The sequence below is a fragment of the Rhea pennata genome, chromosome 13, assembly GCF_028389875.1.
Source record: "Rhea pennata isolate bPtePen1 chromosome 13, bPtePen1.pri, whole genome shotgun sequence".
In the NCBI taxonomy this organism is placed as follows: Eukaryota; Metazoa; Chordata; class Aves; order Rheiformes; family Rheidae; genus Rhea; species Rhea pennata.
Window position 1 is genome coordinate 806,412 of NC_084675.1, and position 18,538 is coordinate 824,949.

Here is an 18,538-nt window from a genome sequence, read left to right on the forward strand (position 1 = left end):
AGAGGAGCGGTGGGGCGGCAGGTTTTGCCTGCAGCTCCACGCCAGTGCGTGGCTGTGGAGAGTCAAGAGTGCTTCCTGCTGGCCTGCCTGGAGGTGGAAGGGTTGTGTAGGAAGGATCGGCCACAGCGAGGCTGGGCAGCGGGTGCTGGGAGAGTGTCCGAATGCTGAAAAGTCAAAGGGAAATGATAGCATCTGAGCACTGAGCGAGCTCTGGACGCTCCCTTCTCTGCACCTGCTGCAGAGAAGGGAGGAGAGCCCAGCTCTGCCTCTGGGGTCCTGAACTGAGTGCTCTGTGGGCAGAGCCCCGGTGAAGCCTGCAAGGGCCCCAAGTGCTTCTGCTCGTCCCGGGTGTCTGTATTGACAGTTCCCGGGATGTCTGTGTTGCGACAGACATCACGGCTACACAGGTGCCCTGCCCAAGGCAAGGGGAAGCGCTGCTTGATCAAAAGCCCATGCTCCAGGTGAGGCTTGAACTCACACCCTCAGTATCCCTCTGCTTTGCACTGCTGTATAAGTGCTGCGCGCTGGCCCATTGCGCCACTGGAGCACACTTGGAAAGGTGGACTGGAGCCCACGAGCAGACACCTTTGCCTGTGATCACCAGGGCTCATCAGCATTAACCTGGCACCTCAAGTGCTTTCCTCTTGCCTCGCCCAACAGGGAGCAGCAAGTGTGTGCCCCCCGTTGTGCGTCAGGCTTGCAATATGCACCAGGGCACGGAGAGAGAGGGCAAAAGCACCAAGGGTGGCCTCTCCTCAAGGGAGGGATGATAACTTTATGCCCTCTTCACAACAGATTGTTGCCCTCGGCTACCAGGCCTTTTATCATCTTCTCCCTCTCAGTAATGAGCAGACAAGCACAAACAACAGCAGCCACCTGCCCTGCTCTTTTGGCAGCAAGAGCGCTCCTGAGGTTCGGAGACTTTCGCAATCAACTCCCTTCAAACGAGAGAGATGCTGTCTCTTTTGCTGTCTGTTATACATGCTTGCAGTACCTGGGCCTCTGTGGCTGTGCCTCTGCTCTCCTTGGTTTCAGTGTTGCAAATTGTGCCCTTTCTCTCTTTGGCTTTTGTTCAGCCAAGGGTGCCGGAGAGGTCTTTGGTCCTGCGGCCTGGGGGGCTGGCTACGTCCCAGAGGGCCACAGGCAGCTGACAGCAGGCAGCATTAGTGTCCTCTGTCTCTTCTGGGGGCACAGGCTGATTCCACAACGTCCGGGAGATAGATACACGAGTGCTGTTGAATCCCAGTGCGAGGGGCAGCAGAAACGAGGTCCAAAGCCCTTGCCCCTTTACTAAGCGGCATGTCTGCAAGCAAAGCAGGTGCTTAGGAAGAGGGCAGGGACAATGAGGGTAAAAGAAGACAACAGAAGAAGAGGCTGCTGCCAGCAGCAGGCCAAAAGCGCGCGACCGTCATCCAGCTCCTCAGGAAGGATTCACAAAGCCCCTTCCTGAGTTTGTTGAAGGACAGGGAGATGCTTTGTTCCTGGTTCAGAGGAGACTCGTGGACAGGCTTCAAGGAGCCTTGAATTTGAAAGAGGCTGACAGAGCTGTCAAGCAGCCTTGAGCTGACCGTGGCTTACAGGGAGCTACTAGGTGCAGCTTTGAAACCGAATGGAATGGTGCCCGCGGGCAAATCTGGGCACTCGGCCCTGGGAAAGGCAGCGCCTGCGCTGAAAACCCCACGCAGAGCCCGCCGCAGGAGCAGAGTGGCAGTGCAGTGGGAGCAGCTGGGCCCGTGACCCAGAGGGTGATCGATCCACAGAGCCTCTGCTACGCAGCATTTCCCTTCCGTGTTTCATCATGCGATGCATCATGTCTTCAACTTGATAGGGAATCCTGCCCACAGGGCTTGTCTGCCTGTCTGCGAGGGTGGCCGTCTATCCTCTGCTCCCCAGCCCGCCCCTGTGCTGCCCCCTCTCTCCTGTCTTCAGGCCCCAGATCCGAGTGCTAGCTCAGCCCTGGGCAGGGAAGGGGCAGCATCCCAAGAGGAAGCTCCGTCTCCGTGGGGCCTGGCAAAGTCAGGACTGACAGCTCCTGATCTGGGACCCAAGTGGCTCTGGGGTTTGGCGCTCTGGCAGCTGGGGACCGTCTGAGGGAGCCCCAGAGCCCGTGACTGACAGCTGTGTTGCAGGGCTGGGCGGACTGTTCAGGGAGCCTGCTAGGGACCCTGTCCTGGGCACAGCTGTCAGGTGATGGTTCGAGAGCACGGAAGGGGAGCTTCCGAATGCCCCGGTCAGTGTGCAAGAGCACCAGCGCTCATGCCAGTGGTGACATTCACCGGGAAGCGTGGGAAGGGTCTCTCCTGGGCTTTGCTGCGGGGCCGCCTGCTGCGGCCTCTGGGGGACTGGGTAGTGCGGGGAGCTCAGGCCAGAAAGACAAGGCAGCTGCTGCGGCAGGCGAGTCGCATCCCACAGATCCGGAGACCCTTTCTGTGTCACCCAGTGCCTCGCAGGAGCCACCAGGAAACAAATATTCTCCCTCACCGAGGGGGGATTTGTCAGAAGACAGGACTGCCCTGGAGCTGGGTGCACAAGCAAGCGCAGGATGGCTGTTGTAAGAGAGGAAATGCCCTGTTCCCCGTGCCTGCTCCGAGCTCTTGTGGCACTGATCAGGTCCCCTTGCTTTCAGGCTGCCCCCAAGGTGGGAGGCCTGGCTTGCTGTGGCAATAGGGAGCCCTTCCCCGGCCGGGAATCGAACCTAGGCCACGGTGGTGAGAGTGCCAAATCCTGACCACGAGACCACCAGCGAGGAGTGGCCCAACCCGCCTGGGCACCCACTGGTGGGCACCAGCCCAGTCCTGCCGGGGACCGGCCCCTCCAAGCACAGCCCCACACAGCTTCTTAGCTCCTAACACCTTGGCAAATGCCCTCCTGCGTTAAATTCAGCTGCAGCTCTCCTAGGTGTGCCTCTGTGGGACAAAACTGCCCGTACTTCCATTTCAAGCCAGGAGGCTTCACGCACTGCTGTGCGCCTAGAGCACAGAACCGGCTCCCTGGAAGGCGAGTCTGTCCTCTGCCAGGGTCAGTCCAGCCCCACGCAGAGCGAACAGATAAAGCGGAGGAGGAGGAGAGCTTGAGAAGGGCTGAGGCAGAGGAAACCTCACTCAAACGCCTGCTCGGAAACAACCCCTGCCTCAAGCACTTCTTATTCCGGAAGTCTCTGCAAAATGGTCCTGAGGGCGCTGACAGGGTCTGATGGTGCTGGGGCTTGCAGGAAGCACAGGCACCCCTCCGTACCTACGGGCAGCGGATGCTGGGTGGTGCTCAGGGCTTGTCCAGGAGAGGAGCCTCCCGCTGCTGGCACCACTTCTACACCTTGCTCCGTGCAGGGGTGGCCAGAGGGAGGGGAGCCAATCCCTCACCCTGGCTCACCTCAGCCAGGTCAGCAGTGCTGTGTGCGTGGCCACTGCCCTGCCTCCAGCACCGGGAGCAGGGCGGGTAAAGGCCTGGGAAATGGCCTTTAAGGAGAGCTGCGCTGCCCAGCTCCCCCTCGACGCACAGCGCGTGGGCAAGTGACGCTGCAAGAGACTGAGAAAAGGCCTGCGCTCGAGCCAGCTGCACCACGTGGTGCGTGCACATGCCCTCCACGTGCAGTGCTCTGTGTGCATGGAGCAGCACGGAAACCGGGATGTGTCTCTGTCCGGGCCTTTGCCTGGGTCTTGGGATCTGGCCCAGGATCAGGGGCATTGCCAGTCCCTCAGCACCAAGGTGTGTGATGACACAGAAGGGAGCATCATGGAGACAGCACTTGGTGGGGGTCTCTGTGGCGCAATGGGTGAGCGCGCTCGGCTGTTAACCGAGAGGCTGGTGGTTCGAGCCCACCCAGGGACGGCCTCCTTTTGGTGGCACACCTGGGCTCAACAGGTGCACACTGGAGCCCTTGCCACAGCCACCCTGAGAGACCCTCCTCAGCACCCGCGGGGGGAATTGCCGCAGCCATGACGAGTGGCACTCCCCAGCATCTGCTGGGGGGTGGAAGCGCGTGCTGGCTTCTCCCACATCCCTCCCAGGAAACGGCTCCTCTGCAGGGTGGCTGGCTCCGCCTGCCTGCAGTTGCCAGAGCAGAGGCCTCTTGGCACTTTAGCAGCCCTTCCAGGGTCTCGTACCCTCAAGATCCTGCATGCAGGCCTCAGAGGAGGCTGCTGCTCAGCCTTTTGCTTTGGCATGGGCCTGACCACAGATTTACCTAGCCCTTTAATCCCGCCGTGGTCTTGTTGTCCAAGTCAATCCCCAGAATTTACACTTCTCCTGTACAACCGAGAGTTAGGTCCCGACAAGTGATGCTGTCTGTGCGGGGCTGAATTTTCCAATTTCCCCCAGAGACATGCAGAGGTCCTGCGGAGGACCTACAAGGGCACTGCGGCTCTCAAGGCCAAGGTAGCCATGGGTAAAACTTGTGTCTTCTCCCTCGAGTGCCTGGAGGGTCCAGTGCTTGGCATTTGTGACCAAGACTAGCTTGGAGTTGCTGCAGCTGCTCGGTCTCTTGCGAGAAGGCTTCCAGCCTCCCTGAGGTAGGAGGCGGGCTACTGGAGACAGGACTTGTGTTCTGCCCCTTCTGCTGGCATGCGGTGGGGTCCTGCCAATGGAGGTGGGGGCAAATGCGCGTGATGGGGCTGCAGAGTCAGCTTCTGTTGCTCCTGGGAGCATGCATGGGGGATGGGTGCTGCAGGGTGCCTGCAGGAAGGGCAGTTAAGAGGCCCTTGCTGTTCCCACCCTATTGCCTGAAGGAGGCAGGAGAGAAATAATGCCCAAGGAGCAAAGGCGGTCAGTCACATGCGCAGCTGTGATCGTATAGTGGTTAGTACTCTGCGTTGTGGCCGCAGCAACCTCGGTTCGAATCCGAGTCACAGCAAGGGTTTTGCAAAGCCCGCGGCCTGAGCGGGGGAGTTTGAAAAGACAAGGGAGGCACCTGCAAGGACGGGCCAAGGGTTTCTTTCTTTCCAAAGATGCCGTGGCCTAGGAAGGAGGTACAAGCTCTTCCGTGCTCTCTGTCCCAAACATTCAACGGGCTCGTGCCTAAAACGATGTCCTGCTGTCTAGCGACTGTGCAGCGTCTTCTCCTGTGGGGCTGCCGTGGCAGCTGCGCGTGCCTCTGGGAAAGCATTCAGGCTTCTGCATTCTCTGGGCAAAAGCTTGAGAACCGAGAGACTCTGCCTGGAAAGCACCCAGCTTTTCACCTCCCTTTCTCTTGCCCTCGCTCCCCATTTTGCAGCAAGGGGACTTTCAGCTCCACACCAAAACCACCACCCTGCAACCCCAGCCCAGCCGTGGCTGCCATCGCACTCCGCAGAGACCCAACACCACTAGCTCTTCCCTGGGAGGAAGAGCACATTTTCTTCTCCACGGGGAGCGTGTGACTTCCGAGGTTATGCCTCCACACTTGGCCATGCCTCCATGTTCTGACCAAGCTGTAAGCTGGCTGTGGGAAGGACACCCTCTGTGGAAGGGCAGAGCCACCTTTCTCCCTTAGCTGCAGCGTGAGAGGAGCGGTGGGGCGGCAGGTTTTGCCTGCAGCTCCACGCCAGTGCGTGGCTGTGGAGAGTCAAGAGTGCTTCCTGCTGGCCTGCCTGGAGGTGGAAGGGTTGTGTAGGAAGGATCGGCCACAGCGAGGCTGGGCAGCGGGTGCTGGGAGAGTGTCCGAATGCTGAAAAGTCAAAGGGAAATGATAGCATCTGAGCACTGAGCGAGCTCTGGACGCTCCCTTCTCTGCACCTGCTGCAGAGAAGGGAGGAGAGCCCAGCTCTGCCTCTGGGGTCCTGAACTGAGTGCTCTGTGGGCAGAGCCCCGGTGAAGCCTGCAAGGGCCCCAAGTGCTTCTGCTCGTCCCGGGTGTCTGTATTGACAGTTCCCGGGATGTCTGTGTTGCGACAGACATCACGGCTACACAGGTGCCCTGCCCAAGGCAAGGGGAAGCGCTGCTTGATCAAAAGCCCATGCTCCAGGTGAGGCTTGAACTCACACCCTCAGCATCCCTCTGCTTTGCACTGCTGTATAAGTGCTGCGTGCTGGCCCATTGCGCCACTGGAGCACACTTGGAAAGGTGGACTGGAGCCCACGAGCAGACACCTTTGCCTGTGATCACCAGGGCTCATCAGCATTAACCTGGCACCTCAAGTGCTTTCCTCTTGCCTCGCCCAACAGGGAGCAGCAAGTGTGTGCCCCCCGTTGTGCGTCAGGCTTGCAATATGCACCAGGGCACGGAGAGAGAGGGCAAAAGCACCAAGGGTGGCCTCTCCTCAAGGGAGGGATGATAACTTTATGCCCTCTTCACAACAGATTGTTGCCCTCGGCTACCAGGCCTTTTATCATCTTCTCCCTCTCAGTAATGAGCAGACAAGCACAAACAACAGCAGCCACCTGCCCTGCTCTTTTGGCAGCAAGAGCGCTCCTGAGGTTCGGAGACTTTCGCAATCAACTCCCTTCAAACGAGAGAGATGCTGTCTCTTTTGCTGTCTGTTATACATGCTTGCAGTACCTGGGCCTCTGTAGCTGTGCCTCTGCTCTCCTTGGTTTCAGTGTTGCAAATTGTGCCCTTTCTCTCTTTGGCTTTTGTTCAGCCAAGGGTGCCGGAGAGGTCTTTGGTCCTGCGGCCTGGGGGGCTGGCTACGTCCCAGAGGGCCACAGGCAGCTGACAGCAGGCAGCATTAGTGTCCTCTGTCTCTTCTGGGGGCACAGGCTGATTCCACAACGTCCGGGAGATAGATACACGAGTGCTGTTGAATCCCAGTGCGAGGGGCAGCAGAAACGAGGTCCAAAGCCCTTGCCCCTTTACTAAGCGGCATGTCTGCAAGCAAAGCAGGTGCTTAGGAAGAGGGCAGGGACAATGAGGGTAAAAGAAGACAACAGAAGAAGAGGCTGCTGCCAGCAGCAGGCCAAAAGCGCGCGACCGTCATCCAGCTCCTCAGGAAGGATTCACAAAGCCCCTTCCTGAGTTTGTTGAAGGACAGGGAGATGCTTTGTTCCTGGTTCAGAGGAGACTCGTGGACAGGCTTCAAGGAGCCTTGAATTTGAAAGAGGCTGACAGAGCTGTCAAGCAGCCTTGAGCTGACCGTGGCTTACAGGGAGCTACTAGGTGCAGCTTTGAAACCGAATGGAATGGTGCCCGCGGGCAAATCTGGGCACTCGGCCCTGGGAAAGGCAGCGCCTGCGCTGAAAACCCCACGCAGAGCCCGCCGCAGGAGCAGAGTGGCAGTGCAGTGGGAGCAGCTGGGCCCGTGACCCAGAGGGTGATCGATCCACAGAGCCTCTGCTACGCAGCATTTCCCTTCCGTGTTTCATCATGCGATGCATCATGTCTTCAACTTGATAGGGAATCCTGCCCACAGGGCTTGTCTGCCTGTCTGCGAGGGTGGCCGTCTATCCTCTGCTCCCCAGCCCGCCCCTGTGCTGCCCCCTCTCTCCTGTCTTCAGGCCCCAGATCCGAGTGCTAGCTCAGCCCTGGGCAGGGAAGGGGCAGCATCCCAAGAGGAAGCTCCGTCTCCGTGGGGCCTGGCAAAGTCAGGACTGACAGCTCCTGATCTGGGACCCAAGTGGCTCTGGGGTTTGGCGCTCTGGCAGCTGGGGACCGTCTGAGGGAGCCCCAGAGCCCGTGACTGACAGCTGTGTTGCAGGGCTGGGCGGACTGTTCAGGGAGCCTGCTAGGGACCCTGTCCTGGGCACAGCTGTCAGGTGATGGTTCGAGAGCACGGAAGGGGAGCTTCCGAATGCCCCGGTCAGTGTGCAAGAGCACCAGCGCTCATGCCAGTGGTGACATTCACCGGGAAGCGTGGGAAGGGTCTCTCCTGGGCTTTGCTGCGGGGCCGCCTGCTGCGGCCTCTGGGGGACTGGGTAGTGCGGGGAGCTCAGGCCAGAAAGACAAGGCAGCTGCTGCGGCAGGCGAGTCGCATCCCACAGATCCGGAGACCCTTTCTGTGTCACCCAGTGCCTCGCAGGAGCCACCAGGAAACAAATATTCTCCCTCACCGAGGGGGGATTTGTCAGAAGACAGGACTGCCCTGGAGCTGGGTGCACAAGCAAGCGCAGGATGGCTGTTGTAAGAGAGGAAATGCCCTGTTCCCCGTGCCTGCTCCGAGCTCTTGTGGCACTGATCAGGTCCCCTTGCTTTCAGGCTGCCCCCAAGGTGGGAGGCCTGGCTTGCTGTGGCAATAGGGAGCCCTTCCCCGGCCGGGAATCGAACCTAGGCCGCGGCGGTGAGAGTGCCAAATCCTGACCACGAGACCACCAGCGAGGAGTGGCCCAACCCGCCTGGGCACCCACTGGTGGGCACCAGCCCAGTCCTGCCGGGGACCGGCCCCTCCAAGCACAGCCCCACACAGCTTCTTAGCTCCTAACACCTTGGCAAATGCCCTCCTGCGTTAAATTCAGCTGCAGCTCTCCTAGGTGTGCCTCTGTGGGACAAAACTGCCCGTACTTCCATTTCAAGCCAGGAGGCTTCACGCACTGCTGTGCGCCTAGAGCACAGAACCGGCTCCCTGGAAGGCGAGTCTGTCCTCTGCCAGGGTCAGTCCAGCCCCACGCAGAGCGAACAGATAAAGCGGAGGAGGAGGAGAGCTTGAGAAGGGCTGAGGCAGAGGAAACCTCACTCAAACGCCTGCTCGGAAACAACCCCTGCCTCAAGCACTTCTTATTCCGGAAGTCTCTGCAAAATGGTCCTGAGGGCGCTGACAGGGTCTGATGGTGCTGGGGCTTGCAGGAAGCACAGGCACCCCTCCGTACCTACGGGCAGCGGATGCTGGGTGGTGCTCAGGGCTTGTCCAGGAGAGGAGCCTCCCGCTGCTGGCACCACTTCTACACCTTGCTCCGTGCAGGGGTGGCCAGAGGGAGGGGAGCCAATCCCTCACCCTGGCTCACCTCAGCCAGGTCAGCAGTGCTGTGTGCGCGGCCACTGCCCTGCCTCCAGCACCGGGAGCAGGGCGGGTAAAGGCCTGGGAAATGGCCTTTAAGGAGAGCTGCGCTGCCCAGCTCCCCCTCGACGCACAGCGCGTGGGCAAGTGACGCTGCAAGAGACTGAGAAAAGGCCTGCGCTCGAGCCAGCTGCACCACGTGGTGCGTGCACATGCCCTCCACGTGCAGTGCTCTGTGTGCATGGAGCAGCACGGAAACCGGGGTGTGTCTCTGTCCGGGCCTTTGCCTGGGTCTTGGGATCTGGCCCAGGATCAGGGGCATTGCCAGTCCCTCAGCACCAAGGTGTGTGATGACACAGAAGGGAGCATCATGGAGACAGCACTTGGTGGGGGTCTCTGTGGCGCAATGGGTGAGCGCGCTCGGCTGTTAACCGAGAGGCTGGTGGTTCGAGCCCACCCAGGGACGGCCTCCTTTTGGTGGCACACCTGGGCTCAACAGGTGCACACTGGAGCCCTTGCCACAGCCACCCTGAGAGACCCTCCTCAGCACCCGCGGGGGGAATTGCCGCAGCCATGACGAGTGGCACTCCCCAGCATCTGCTGGGGGGTGGAAGCGCGTGCTGGCTTCTCCCACATCCCTCCCAGGAAACGGCTCCTCTGCAGGGTGGCTGGCTCCGCCTGCCTGCAGTTGCCAGAGCAGAGGCCTCTTGGCACTTTAGCAGCCCTTCCAGGGTCTCGTACCCTCAAGATCCTGCATGCAGGCCTCAGAGGAGGCTGCTGCTCAGCCTTTTGCTTTGGCATGGGCCTGACCACAGATTTACCTAGCCCTTTAATCCCGCCGTGGTCTTGTTGTCCAAGTCAATCCCCAGAATTTACACTTCTCCTGTACAACCGAGAGTTAGGTCCCGACAAGTGATGCTGTCTGTGCGGGGCTGAATTTTCCAATTTCCCCCAGAGACATGCAGAGGTCCTGCGGAGGACCTACAAGGGCACTGCGGCTCTCAAGGCCAAGGTAGCCATGGGTAAAACTTGTGTCTTCTCCCTCGAGTGCCTGGAGGGTCCAGTGCTTGGCATTTGTGACCAAGACTAGCTTGGAGTTGCTGCAGCTGCTCGGTCTCTTGCGAGAAGGCTTCCAGCCTCCCTGAGGTAGGAGGCGGGCTACTGGAGACAGGACTTGTGTTCTGCCCCTTCTGCTGGCATGCGGTGGGGTCCTGCCAATGGAGGTGGGGGCAAATGCGCGTGATGGGGCTGCAGAGTCAGCTTCTGTTGCTCCTGGGAGCATGCATGGGGGATGGGTGCTGCAGGGTGCCTGCAGGAAGGGCAGTTAAGAGGCCCTTGCTGTTCCCACCCTATTGCCTGAAGGAGGCAGGAGAGAAATAATGCCCAAGGAGCAAAGGCGGTCAGTCACATGCGCAGCTGTGATCGTATAGTGGTTAGTACTCTGCGTTGTGGCTGCAGCAACCTCGGTTCGAATCCGAGTCACAGCAAGGGTTTTGCAAAGCCCGCGGCCTGAGCGGGGGAGTTTGAAAAGACAAGGGAGGCACCTGCAAGGACGGGCCAAGGGTTTCTTTCTTTCCAAAGATGCCGTGGCCTAGGAAGGAGGTACAAGCTCTTCCGTGCTCTCTGTCCCAAACATTCAACGGGCTCGTGCCTAAAACGATGTCCTGCTGTCTAGCGACTGTGCAGCGTCTTCTCCTGTGGGGCTGCCGTGGCAGCTGCGCGTGCCTCTGGGAAAGCATTCAGGCTTCTGCATTCTCTGGGCAAAAGCTTGAGAACCGAGAGACTCTGCCTGGAAAGCACCCAGCTTTTCACCTCCCTTTCTCTTGCCCTCGCTCCCCATTTTGCAGCAAGGGGACTTTCAGCTCCACACCAAAACCACCACCCTGCAACCCCAGCCCAGCCGTGGCTGCCATCGCACTCCGCAGAGACCCAACACCACTAGCTCTTCCCTGGGAGGAAGAGCACATTTTCTTCTCCACGGGGAGCGTGTGACTTCCGAGGTTATGCCTCCACACTTGGCCATGCCTCCATGTTCTGACCAAGCTGTAAGCTGGCTGTGGGAAGGACACCCTCTGTGGAAGGGCAGAGCCACCTTTCTCCCTTAGCTGCAGCGTGAGAGGAGCGGTGGGGCGGCAGGTTTTGCCTGCAGCTCCATGCCAGTGCGTGGCTGTGGAGAGTCAAGAGTGCTTCCTCCTGGCCTGCCTGGAGGTGGAAGGGTTGTGTAGGAAGGATCGGCCACAGCGAGGCTGGGCAGCGGGTGCTGGGAGAGTGTCCGAATGCTGAAAAGTCAAAGGGAAATGATAGCATCTGAGCACTGAGCGAGCTCTGGACGCTCCCTTCTCTGCACCTGCTGCAGAGAAGGGAGGAGAGCCCAGCTCTGCCTCTGGGGTCCTGAACTGAGTACTCTGTGGGCAGAGCCCCGGTGAAGCCTGCAAGGGCCCCAAGTGCTTCTGCTCGTCCCGGGTGTCTGTATTGACAGTTCCCGAGATGTCTGTGTTGCGACAGACATCACGGCTACACAGGTGCCCTGCCCAAGGCAAGGGGAAGCGCTGCTTGATCAAAAGCCCATGCTCCAGGTGAGGCTTGAACTCACACCCTCAGCATCCCTCTGCTTTGCACTGCTGTATAAGTGCTGCGTGCTGGCCCATTGCGCCACTGGAGCACACTTGGAAAGGTGGACTGGAGCCCACGAGCAGACACCTTTGCCTGTGATCACCAGGGCTCATCAGCATTAACCTGGCACCTCAAGTGCTTTCCTCTTGCCTCGCCCAACAGGGAGCAGCAAGTGTGTGCCCCCCGTTGTGCGTCAGGCTTGCAATATGCACCAGGGCACGGAGAGAGAGGGCAAAAGCACCAAGGGTGGCCTCTCCTCAAGGGAGGGATGATAACTTTATGCCCTCTTCACAACAGATTGTTGCCCTCGGCTACCAGGCCTTTTATCATCTTCTCCCTCTCAGTAATGAGCAGACAAGCACAAACAACAGCAGCCACCTGCCCTGCTCTTTTGGCAGCAAGAGCGCTCCTGAGGTTCGGAGACTTTCGCAATCAACTCCCTTCAAACGAGAGAGATGCTGTCTCTTTTGCTGTCTGTTATACATGCTTGCAGTACCTGGGCCTCTGTAGCTGTGCCTCTGCTCTCCTTGGTTTCAGTGTTGCAAATTGTACCCTTTCTCTCTTTGGCTTTTGTTCAGCCAAGGGTGCCGGAGAGGTCTTTGGTCCTGCGGCCTGGGGGGCTGGCTACGTCCCAGAGGGCCACAGGCAGCTGACAGCAGGCAGCATTAGTGTCCTCTGTCTCTTCTGGGGGCACAGGCTGATTCCACAACGTCCGGGAGATAGATACACGAGTGCTGTTGAATCCCAGTGCGAGGGGCAGCAGAAACGAGGTCCAAAGCCCTTGCCCCTTTACTAAGCGGCATGTCTGCAAGCAAAGCAGGTGCTTAGGAAGAGGGCAGGGACAATGAGGGTAAAAGAAGACAACAGAAGAAGAGGCTGCTGCCAGCAGCAGGCCAAAAGCGCGCGACCGTCATCCAGCTCCTCAGGAAGGATTCACAAAGCCCCTTCCTGAGTTTGTTGAAGGACAGGGAGATGCTTTGTTCCTGGTTCAGAGGAGACTCGTGGACAGGCTTCAAGGAGCCTTGAATTTGAAAGAGGCTGACAGAGCTGTCAAGCAGCCTTGAGCTGACCGTGGCTTACAGGGAGCTACTAGGTGCAGCTTTGAAACCGAATGGAATGGTGCCCGCGGGCAAATCTGGGCACTCGGCCCTGGGAAAGGCAGCGCCTGCGCTGAAAACCCCACGCAGAGCCCGCCGCAGGAGCAGAGTGGCAGTGCAGTGGGAGCAGCTGGGCCCGTGACCCAGAGGGTGATCGATCCACAGAGCCTCTGCTACGCAGCATTTCCCTTCCGTGTTTCATCACGCGATGCATCATGTCTTCAACTTGATAGGGAATCCTGCCCACAGGGCTTGTCTGCCTGTCTGCGAGGGTGGCCGTCTATCCTCTGCTCCCCAGCCCGCCCCTGTGCTGCCCCCTCTCTCCTGTCTTCAGGCCCCAGATCCGAGTGCTAGCTCAGCCCTGGGCAGGGAAGGGGCAGCATCCCAAGAGGAAGCTCCGTCTCCGTGGGGCCTGGCAAAGTCAGGACGGACAGCTCCTGATCTGGGACCCAGGTGGCTCTGGGGTTTGGCGCTCTGGCAGCTGGGGACCGTCTGAGGGAGCCCCAGAGCCCGTGACTGACAGCTGTGTTGCAGGGCTGGGCGGACTGTTCAGGGAGCCTGCTAGGGACCCTGTCCTGGGCACAGCTGTCAGGTGATGGTTCGAGAGCACGGAAGGGGAGCTTCCGAATGCCCCGGTCAGTGTGCAAGAGCACCAGCGCTCATGCCAGTGGTGACATTCACCGGGAAGCGTGGGAAGGGTCTCTCCTGGGCTTTGCTGCGGGGCCGCCTGCTGCGGCCTCTGGGGGACTGGGTAGTGCGGGGAGCTCAGGCCAGAAAGACAAGGCAGCTGCTGCGGCAGGCGAGTCGCATCCCACAGATCCGGAGACCCTTTCTGTGTCACCCAGTGCCTCGCAGGAGCCACCAGGAAACAAATATTCTCCCTCACCGAGGGGGGATTTGTCAGAAGACAGGACTGCCCTGGAGCTGGGTGCACAAGCAAGCGCAGGATGGCTGTTGTAAGAGAGGAAATGCCCTGTTCCCCGTGCCTGCTCCGAGCTCTTGTGGCACTGATCAGGTCCCCTTGCTTTCAGGCTGCCCCCAAGGTGGGAGGCCTGGCTTGCTGTGGCAATAGGGAGCCCTTCCCCGGCCGGGAATCGAACCTAGGCCACGGTGGTGAGAGTGCCAAATCCTGACCACGAGACCACCAGCGAGGAGTGGCCCAACCCGCCTGGGCACCCACTGGTGGGCACCAGCCCAGTCCTGCCGGGGACCGGCCCCTCCAAGCACAGCCCCACACAGCTTCTTAGCTCCTAACACCTTGGCAAATGCCCTCCTGCGTTAAATTCAGCTGCAGCTCTCCTAGGTGTGCCTCTGTGGGACAAAACTGCCCGTACTTCCATTTCAAGCCAGGAGGCTTCACGCACTGCTGTGCGCCTAGAGCACAGAACCGGCTCCCTGGAAGGCGAGTCTGTCCTCTGCCAGGGTCAGTCCAGCCCCACGCAGAGCGAACAGATAAAGCGGAGGAGGAGGAGAGCTTGAGAAGGGCTGAGGCAGAGGAAACCTCACTCAAACGCCTGCTCGGAAACAACCCCTGCCTCAAGCACTTCTTATTCCGGAAGTCTCTGCAAAATGGTCCTGAGGGCGCTGACAGGGTCTGATGGTGCTGGGGCTTGCAGGAAGCACAGGCACCCCTCCGTACCTACGGGCAGCGGATGCTGGGTGGTGCTCAGGGCTTGTCCAGGAGAGGAGCCTCCCGCTGCTGGCACCACTTCTACACCTTGCTCCGTGCAGGGGTGGCCAGAGGGAGGGGAGCCAATCCCTCACCCTGGCTCACCTCAGCCAGGTCAGCAGTGCTGTGTGCGCGGCCACTGCCCTGCCTCCAGCACCGGGAGCAGGGCGGGTAAAGGCCTGGGAAATGGCCTTTAAGGAGAGCTGCGCTGCCCAGCTCCCCCTCGACGCACAGCGCGTGGGCAAGTGACGCTGCAAGAGACTGAGAAAAGGCCTGCGCTCGAGCCAGCTGCACCACGTGGTGCGTGCACATGCCCTCCACGTGCAGTGCTCTGTGTGCATGGAGCAGCACGGAAACCGGGGTGTGTCTCTGTCCGGGCCTTTGCCTGGGTCTTGGGATCTGGCCCAGGATCAGGGGCATTGCCAGTCCCTCAGCACCAAGGTGTGTGATGACACAGAAGGGAGCATCATGGAGACAGCACTTGGTGGGGGTCTCTGTGGCGCAATGGGTGAGCGCGCTCGGCTGTTAACCGAGAGGCTGGTGGTTCGAGCCCACCCAGGGACGGCCTCCTTTTGGTGGCACACCTGGGCTCAACAGGTGCACACTGGAGCCCTTGCCACAGCCACCCTGAGAGACCCTCCTCAGCACCCGCGGGGGGAATTGCCGCAGCCATGACGAGTGGCACTCCCCAGCATCTGCTGGGGGGTGGAAGCGCGTGCTGGCTTCTCCCACATCCCTCCCAGGAAACGGCTCCTCTGCAGGGTGGCTGGCTCCGCCTGCCTGCAGTTGCCAGAGCAGAGGCCTCTTGGCACTTTAGCAGCCCTTCCAGGGTCTCGTACCCTCAAGATCCTGCATGCAGGCCTCAGAGGAGGCTGCTGCTCAGCCTTTTGCTTTGGCATGGGCCTGACCACAGATTTACCTAGCCCTTTAATCCCGCCGTGGTCTTGTTGTCCAAGTCAATCCCCAGAATTTACACTTCTCCTGTACAACCGAGAGTTAGGTCCCGACAAGTGATGCTGTCTGTGCGGGGCTGAATTTTCCAATTTCCCCCAGAGACATGCAGAGGTCCTGCGGAGGACCTACAAGGGCACTGCGGCTCTCAAGGCCAAGGTAGCCATGGGTAAATCTTGTGTCTTCTCCCTCGAGTGCCTGGAGGGTCCAGTGCTTGGCATTTGTGACCAAGACTAGCTTGGAGTTGCTGCAGCTGCTCGGTCTCTTGCGAGAAGGCTTCCAGCCTCCCTGAGGTAGGAGGCGGGCTACTGGAGACAGGACTTGTGTTCTGCCCCTTCTGCTGGCATGCGGTGGGGTCCTGCCAATGGAGGTGGGGGCAAATGCGCGTGATGGGGCTGCAGAGTCAGCTTCTGTTGCTCCTGGGAGCATGCATGGGGGATGGGTGCTGCAGGGTGCCTGCAGGAAGGGCAGTTAAGAGGCCCTTGCTGTTCCCACCCTATTGCCTGAAGGAGGCAGGAGAGAAATAATGCCCAAGGAGCAAAGGCGGTCAGTCACATGCGCAGCTGTGATCGTATAGTGGTTAGTACTCTGCGTTGTGGCCGCAGCAACCTCGGTTCGAATCCGAGTCACAGCAAGGGTTTTGCAAAGCCCGCGGCCTGAGCGGGGGAGTTTGAAAAGACAAGGGAGGCACCTGCAAGGACGGGCCAAGGGTTTCTTTCTTTCCAAAGATGCCGTGGCCTAGGAAGGAGGTACAAGCTCTTCCGTGCTCTCTGTCCCAAACATTCAATGGGCTCGTGCCTAAAACGATGTCCTGCTGTCTAGCGACTGTGCAGCGTCTTCTCCTGTGGGGCTGCCGTGGCAGCTGCGCGTGCCTCTGGGAAAGCATTCAGGCTTCTGCATTCTCTGGGCAAAAGCTTGAGAACCGAGAGACTCTGCCTGGAAAGCACCCAGCTTTTCACCTCCCTTTCTCTTGCCCTCGCTCCCCATTTTGCAGCAAGGGGACTTTCAGCTCCACACCAAAACCACCACCCTGCAACCCCAGCCCAGCCGTGGCTGCCATCGCACTCCGCAGAGACCCAACACCACTAGCTCTTCCCTGGGAGGAAGAGCACATTTTCTTCTCCACGGGGAGCGTGTGACTTCCGAGGTTATGCCTCCACACTTGGCCATGCCTCCATGTTCTGACCAAGCTGTAAGCTGGCTGTGGGAAGGACACCCTCTGTGGAAGGGCAGAGCCACCTTTCTCCCTTAGCTGCAGCGTGAGAGGAGCGGTGGGGCGGCAGGTTTTGCCTGCAGCTCCACGCCAGTGCGTGGCTGTGGAGAGTCAAGAGTGCTTCCTCCTGGCCTGCCTGGAGGTGGAAGGGTTGTGTAGGAAGGATCGGCCACAGCGAGGCTGGGCAGCGGGTGCTGGGAGAGTGTCCGAATGCTGAAAAGTCAAAGGGAAATGATAGCATCTGAGCACTGAGCGAGCTCTGGACGCTCCCTTCTCTGCACCTGCTGCAGAGAAGGGAGGAGAGCCCAGCTCTGCCTCTGGGGTCCTGAACTGAGTGCTCTGTGGGCAGAGCCCCGGTGAAGCCTGCAAGGGCCCCAAGTGCTTCTGCTCGTCCCGGGTGTCTGTATTGACAGTTCCCGGGATGTCTGTGTTGCGACAGACATCACGGCTACACAGGTGCCCTGCCCAAGGCAAGGGGAAGCGCTGCTTGATCAAAAGCCCATGCTCCAGGTGAGGCTTGAACTCACACCCTCAGCATCCCTCTGCTTTGCACTGCTGTATAAGTGCTGCGTGCTGGCCCATTGCGCCACTGGAGCACACTTGGAAAGGTGGACTGGAGCCCACGAGCAGACACCTTTGCCTGTGATCACCAGGGCTCATCAGCATTAACCTGGCACCTCAAGTGCTTTCCTCTTGCCTCGCCCAACAGGGAGCAGCAAGTGTGTGCCCCCCGTTGTGCGTCAGGCTTGCAATATGCACCAGGGCACGGAGAGAGAGGGCAAAAGCACCAAGGGTGGCCTCTCCTCAAGGGAGGGATGATAACTTTATGCCCTCTTCACAACAGATTGTTGCCCTCGGCTACCAGGCCTTTTATCATCTTCTCCCTCTCAGTAATGAGCAGACAAGCACAAACAACAGCAGCCACCTGCCCTGCTCTTTTGGCAGCAAGAGCGCTCCTGAGGTTCGGAGACTTTCGCAATCAACTCCCTTCAAACGAGAGAGATGCTGTCTCTTTTGCTGTCTGTTATACATGCTTGCAGTACCTGGGCCTCTGTAGCTGTGCCTCTGCTCTCCTTGGTTTCAGTGTTGCAAATTGTACCCTTTCTCTCTTTGGCTTTTGTTCAGCCAAGGGTGCCGGAGAGGTCTTTGGTCCTGCGGCCTGGGGGGCTGGCTACGTCCCAGAGGGCCACAGGCAGCTGACAGCAGGCAGCATTAGTGTCCTCTGTCTCTTCTGGGGGCACAGGCTGATTCCACAACGTCCGGGAGATAGATACACGAGTGCTGTTGAATCCCAGTGCGAGGGGCAGCAGAAACGAGGTCCAAAGCCCTTGCCCCTTTACTAAGCGGCATGTCTGCAAGCAAAGCAGGTGCTTAGGAAGAGGGCAGGGACAATGAGGGTAAAAGAAGACAACAGAAGAAGAGGCTGCTGCCAGCAGCAGGCCAAAAGCGCGCGACCGTCATCCAGCTCCTCAGGAAGGATTCACAAAGCCCCTTCCTGAGTTTGTTGAAGGACAGGGAGATGCTTTGTTCCTGGTTCAGAGGAGACTCGTGGACAGGCTTCAAGGAGCCTTGAATTTGAAAGAGGCTGACAGAGCTGTCAAGCAGCCTTGAGCTGACCGTGGCTTACAGGGAGCTACTAGGTGCAGCTTTGAAACCGAATGGAATGGTGCCCGCGGGCAAATCTGGGCACTCGGCCCTGGGAAAGGCAGCGCCTGCGCTGAAAACCCCACGCAGAGCCCGCCGCAGGAGCAGAGTGGCAGTGCAGTGGGAGCAGCTGGGCCCGTGACCCAGAGGGTGATCGATCCACAGAGCCTCTGCTACGCAGCATTTCCCTTCCGTGTTTCATCACGCGATGCATCATGTCTTCAACTTGATAGGGAATCCTGCCCACAGGGCTTGTCTGCCTGTCTGCGAGGGTGGCCGTCTATCCTCTGCTCCCCAGCCCGCCCCTGTGCTGCCCCCTCTCTCCTGTCTTCAGGCCCCAGATCCGAGTGCTAGCTCAGCCCTGGGCAGGGAAGGGGCAGCATCCCAAGAGGAAGCTCCGTCTCCGTGGGGCCTGGCAAAGTCAGGACGGACAGCTCCTGATCTGGGACCCAGGTGGCTCTGGGGTTTGGCGCTCTGGCAGCTGGGGACCGTCTGAGGGAGCCCCAGAGCCC

The 18,538-nt window shown here is 59.6% G+C and overlaps 9 non-coding genes across 9 annotated transcripts; 5 read left to right on the top strand and 4 right to left on the bottom strand.

Annotated features, from left to right (window-relative positions):
* Positions 1-453: 453 nt before the first annotated feature.
* TRNAI-UAU (transfer RNA isoleucine (anticodon UAU)) lies at positions 454-547 on the bottom strand. The gene is made up of 2 exons: positions 510-547; positions 454-489 (listed from the first exon to the last, which is right to left on the bottom strand). It is a non-coding gene; the product is annotated as a tRNA-Ile (tRNA).
* A 3,207-nt stretch (positions 548-3,754) lies between these two features.
* On the top strand, positions 3,755-3,828 carry TRNAN-GUU (transfer RNA asparagine (anticodon GUU)). Its single transcript has one exon. It is a non-coding gene; the product is annotated as a tRNA-Asn (tRNA).
* A 949-nt stretch (positions 3,829-4,777) lies between these two features.
* Positions 4,778-4,849, top strand: TRNAH-GUG (transfer RNA histidin (anticodon GUG)). Its single transcript has one exon. It is a non-coding gene; the product is annotated as a tRNA-His (tRNA).
* Positions 4,850-5,930: 1,081 nt separating this feature from the next.
* On the bottom strand, positions 5,931-6,024 carry TRNAI-UAU (transfer RNA isoleucine (anticodon UAU)). Its single transcript has 2 exons — positions 5,987-6,024; positions 5,931-5,966 (listed from the first exon to the last, which is right to left on the bottom strand). It is a non-coding gene; the product is annotated as a tRNA-Ile (tRNA).
* Positions 6,025-9,231: 3,207 nt separating this feature from the next.
* On the top strand, positions 9,232-9,305 carry TRNAN-GUU (transfer RNA asparagine (anticodon GUU)). Its single transcript has one exon. It is a non-coding gene; the product is annotated as a tRNA-Asn (tRNA).
* Positions 9,306-11,407: 2,102 nt separating this feature from the next.
* Positions 11,408-11,501, bottom strand: TRNAI-UAU (transfer RNA isoleucine (anticodon UAU)). Its single transcript has 2 exons — positions 11,464-11,501; positions 11,408-11,443 (listed from the first exon to the last, which is right to left on the bottom strand). It is a non-coding gene; the product is annotated as a tRNA-Ile (tRNA).
* A 3,207-nt stretch (positions 11,502-14,708) lies between these two features.
* On the top strand, positions 14,709-14,782 carry TRNAN-GUU (transfer RNA asparagine (anticodon GUU)). Its single transcript has one exon. It is a non-coding gene; the product is annotated as a tRNA-Asn (tRNA).
* Positions 14,783-15,731: 949 nt separating this feature from the next.
* On the top strand, positions 15,732-15,803 carry TRNAH-GUG (transfer RNA histidin (anticodon GUG)). The gene has a single exon. It is a non-coding gene; the product is annotated as a tRNA-His (tRNA).
* A 1,081-nt stretch (positions 15,804-16,884) lies between these two features.
* Positions 16,885-16,978, bottom strand: TRNAI-UAU (transfer RNA isoleucine (anticodon UAU)). Its single transcript has 2 exons — positions 16,941-16,978; positions 16,885-16,920 (listed from the first exon to the last, which is right to left on the bottom strand). It is a non-coding gene; the product is annotated as a tRNA-Ile (tRNA).
* Between the last annotated feature and the right edge of the window lie 1,560 nt (positions 16,979-18,538).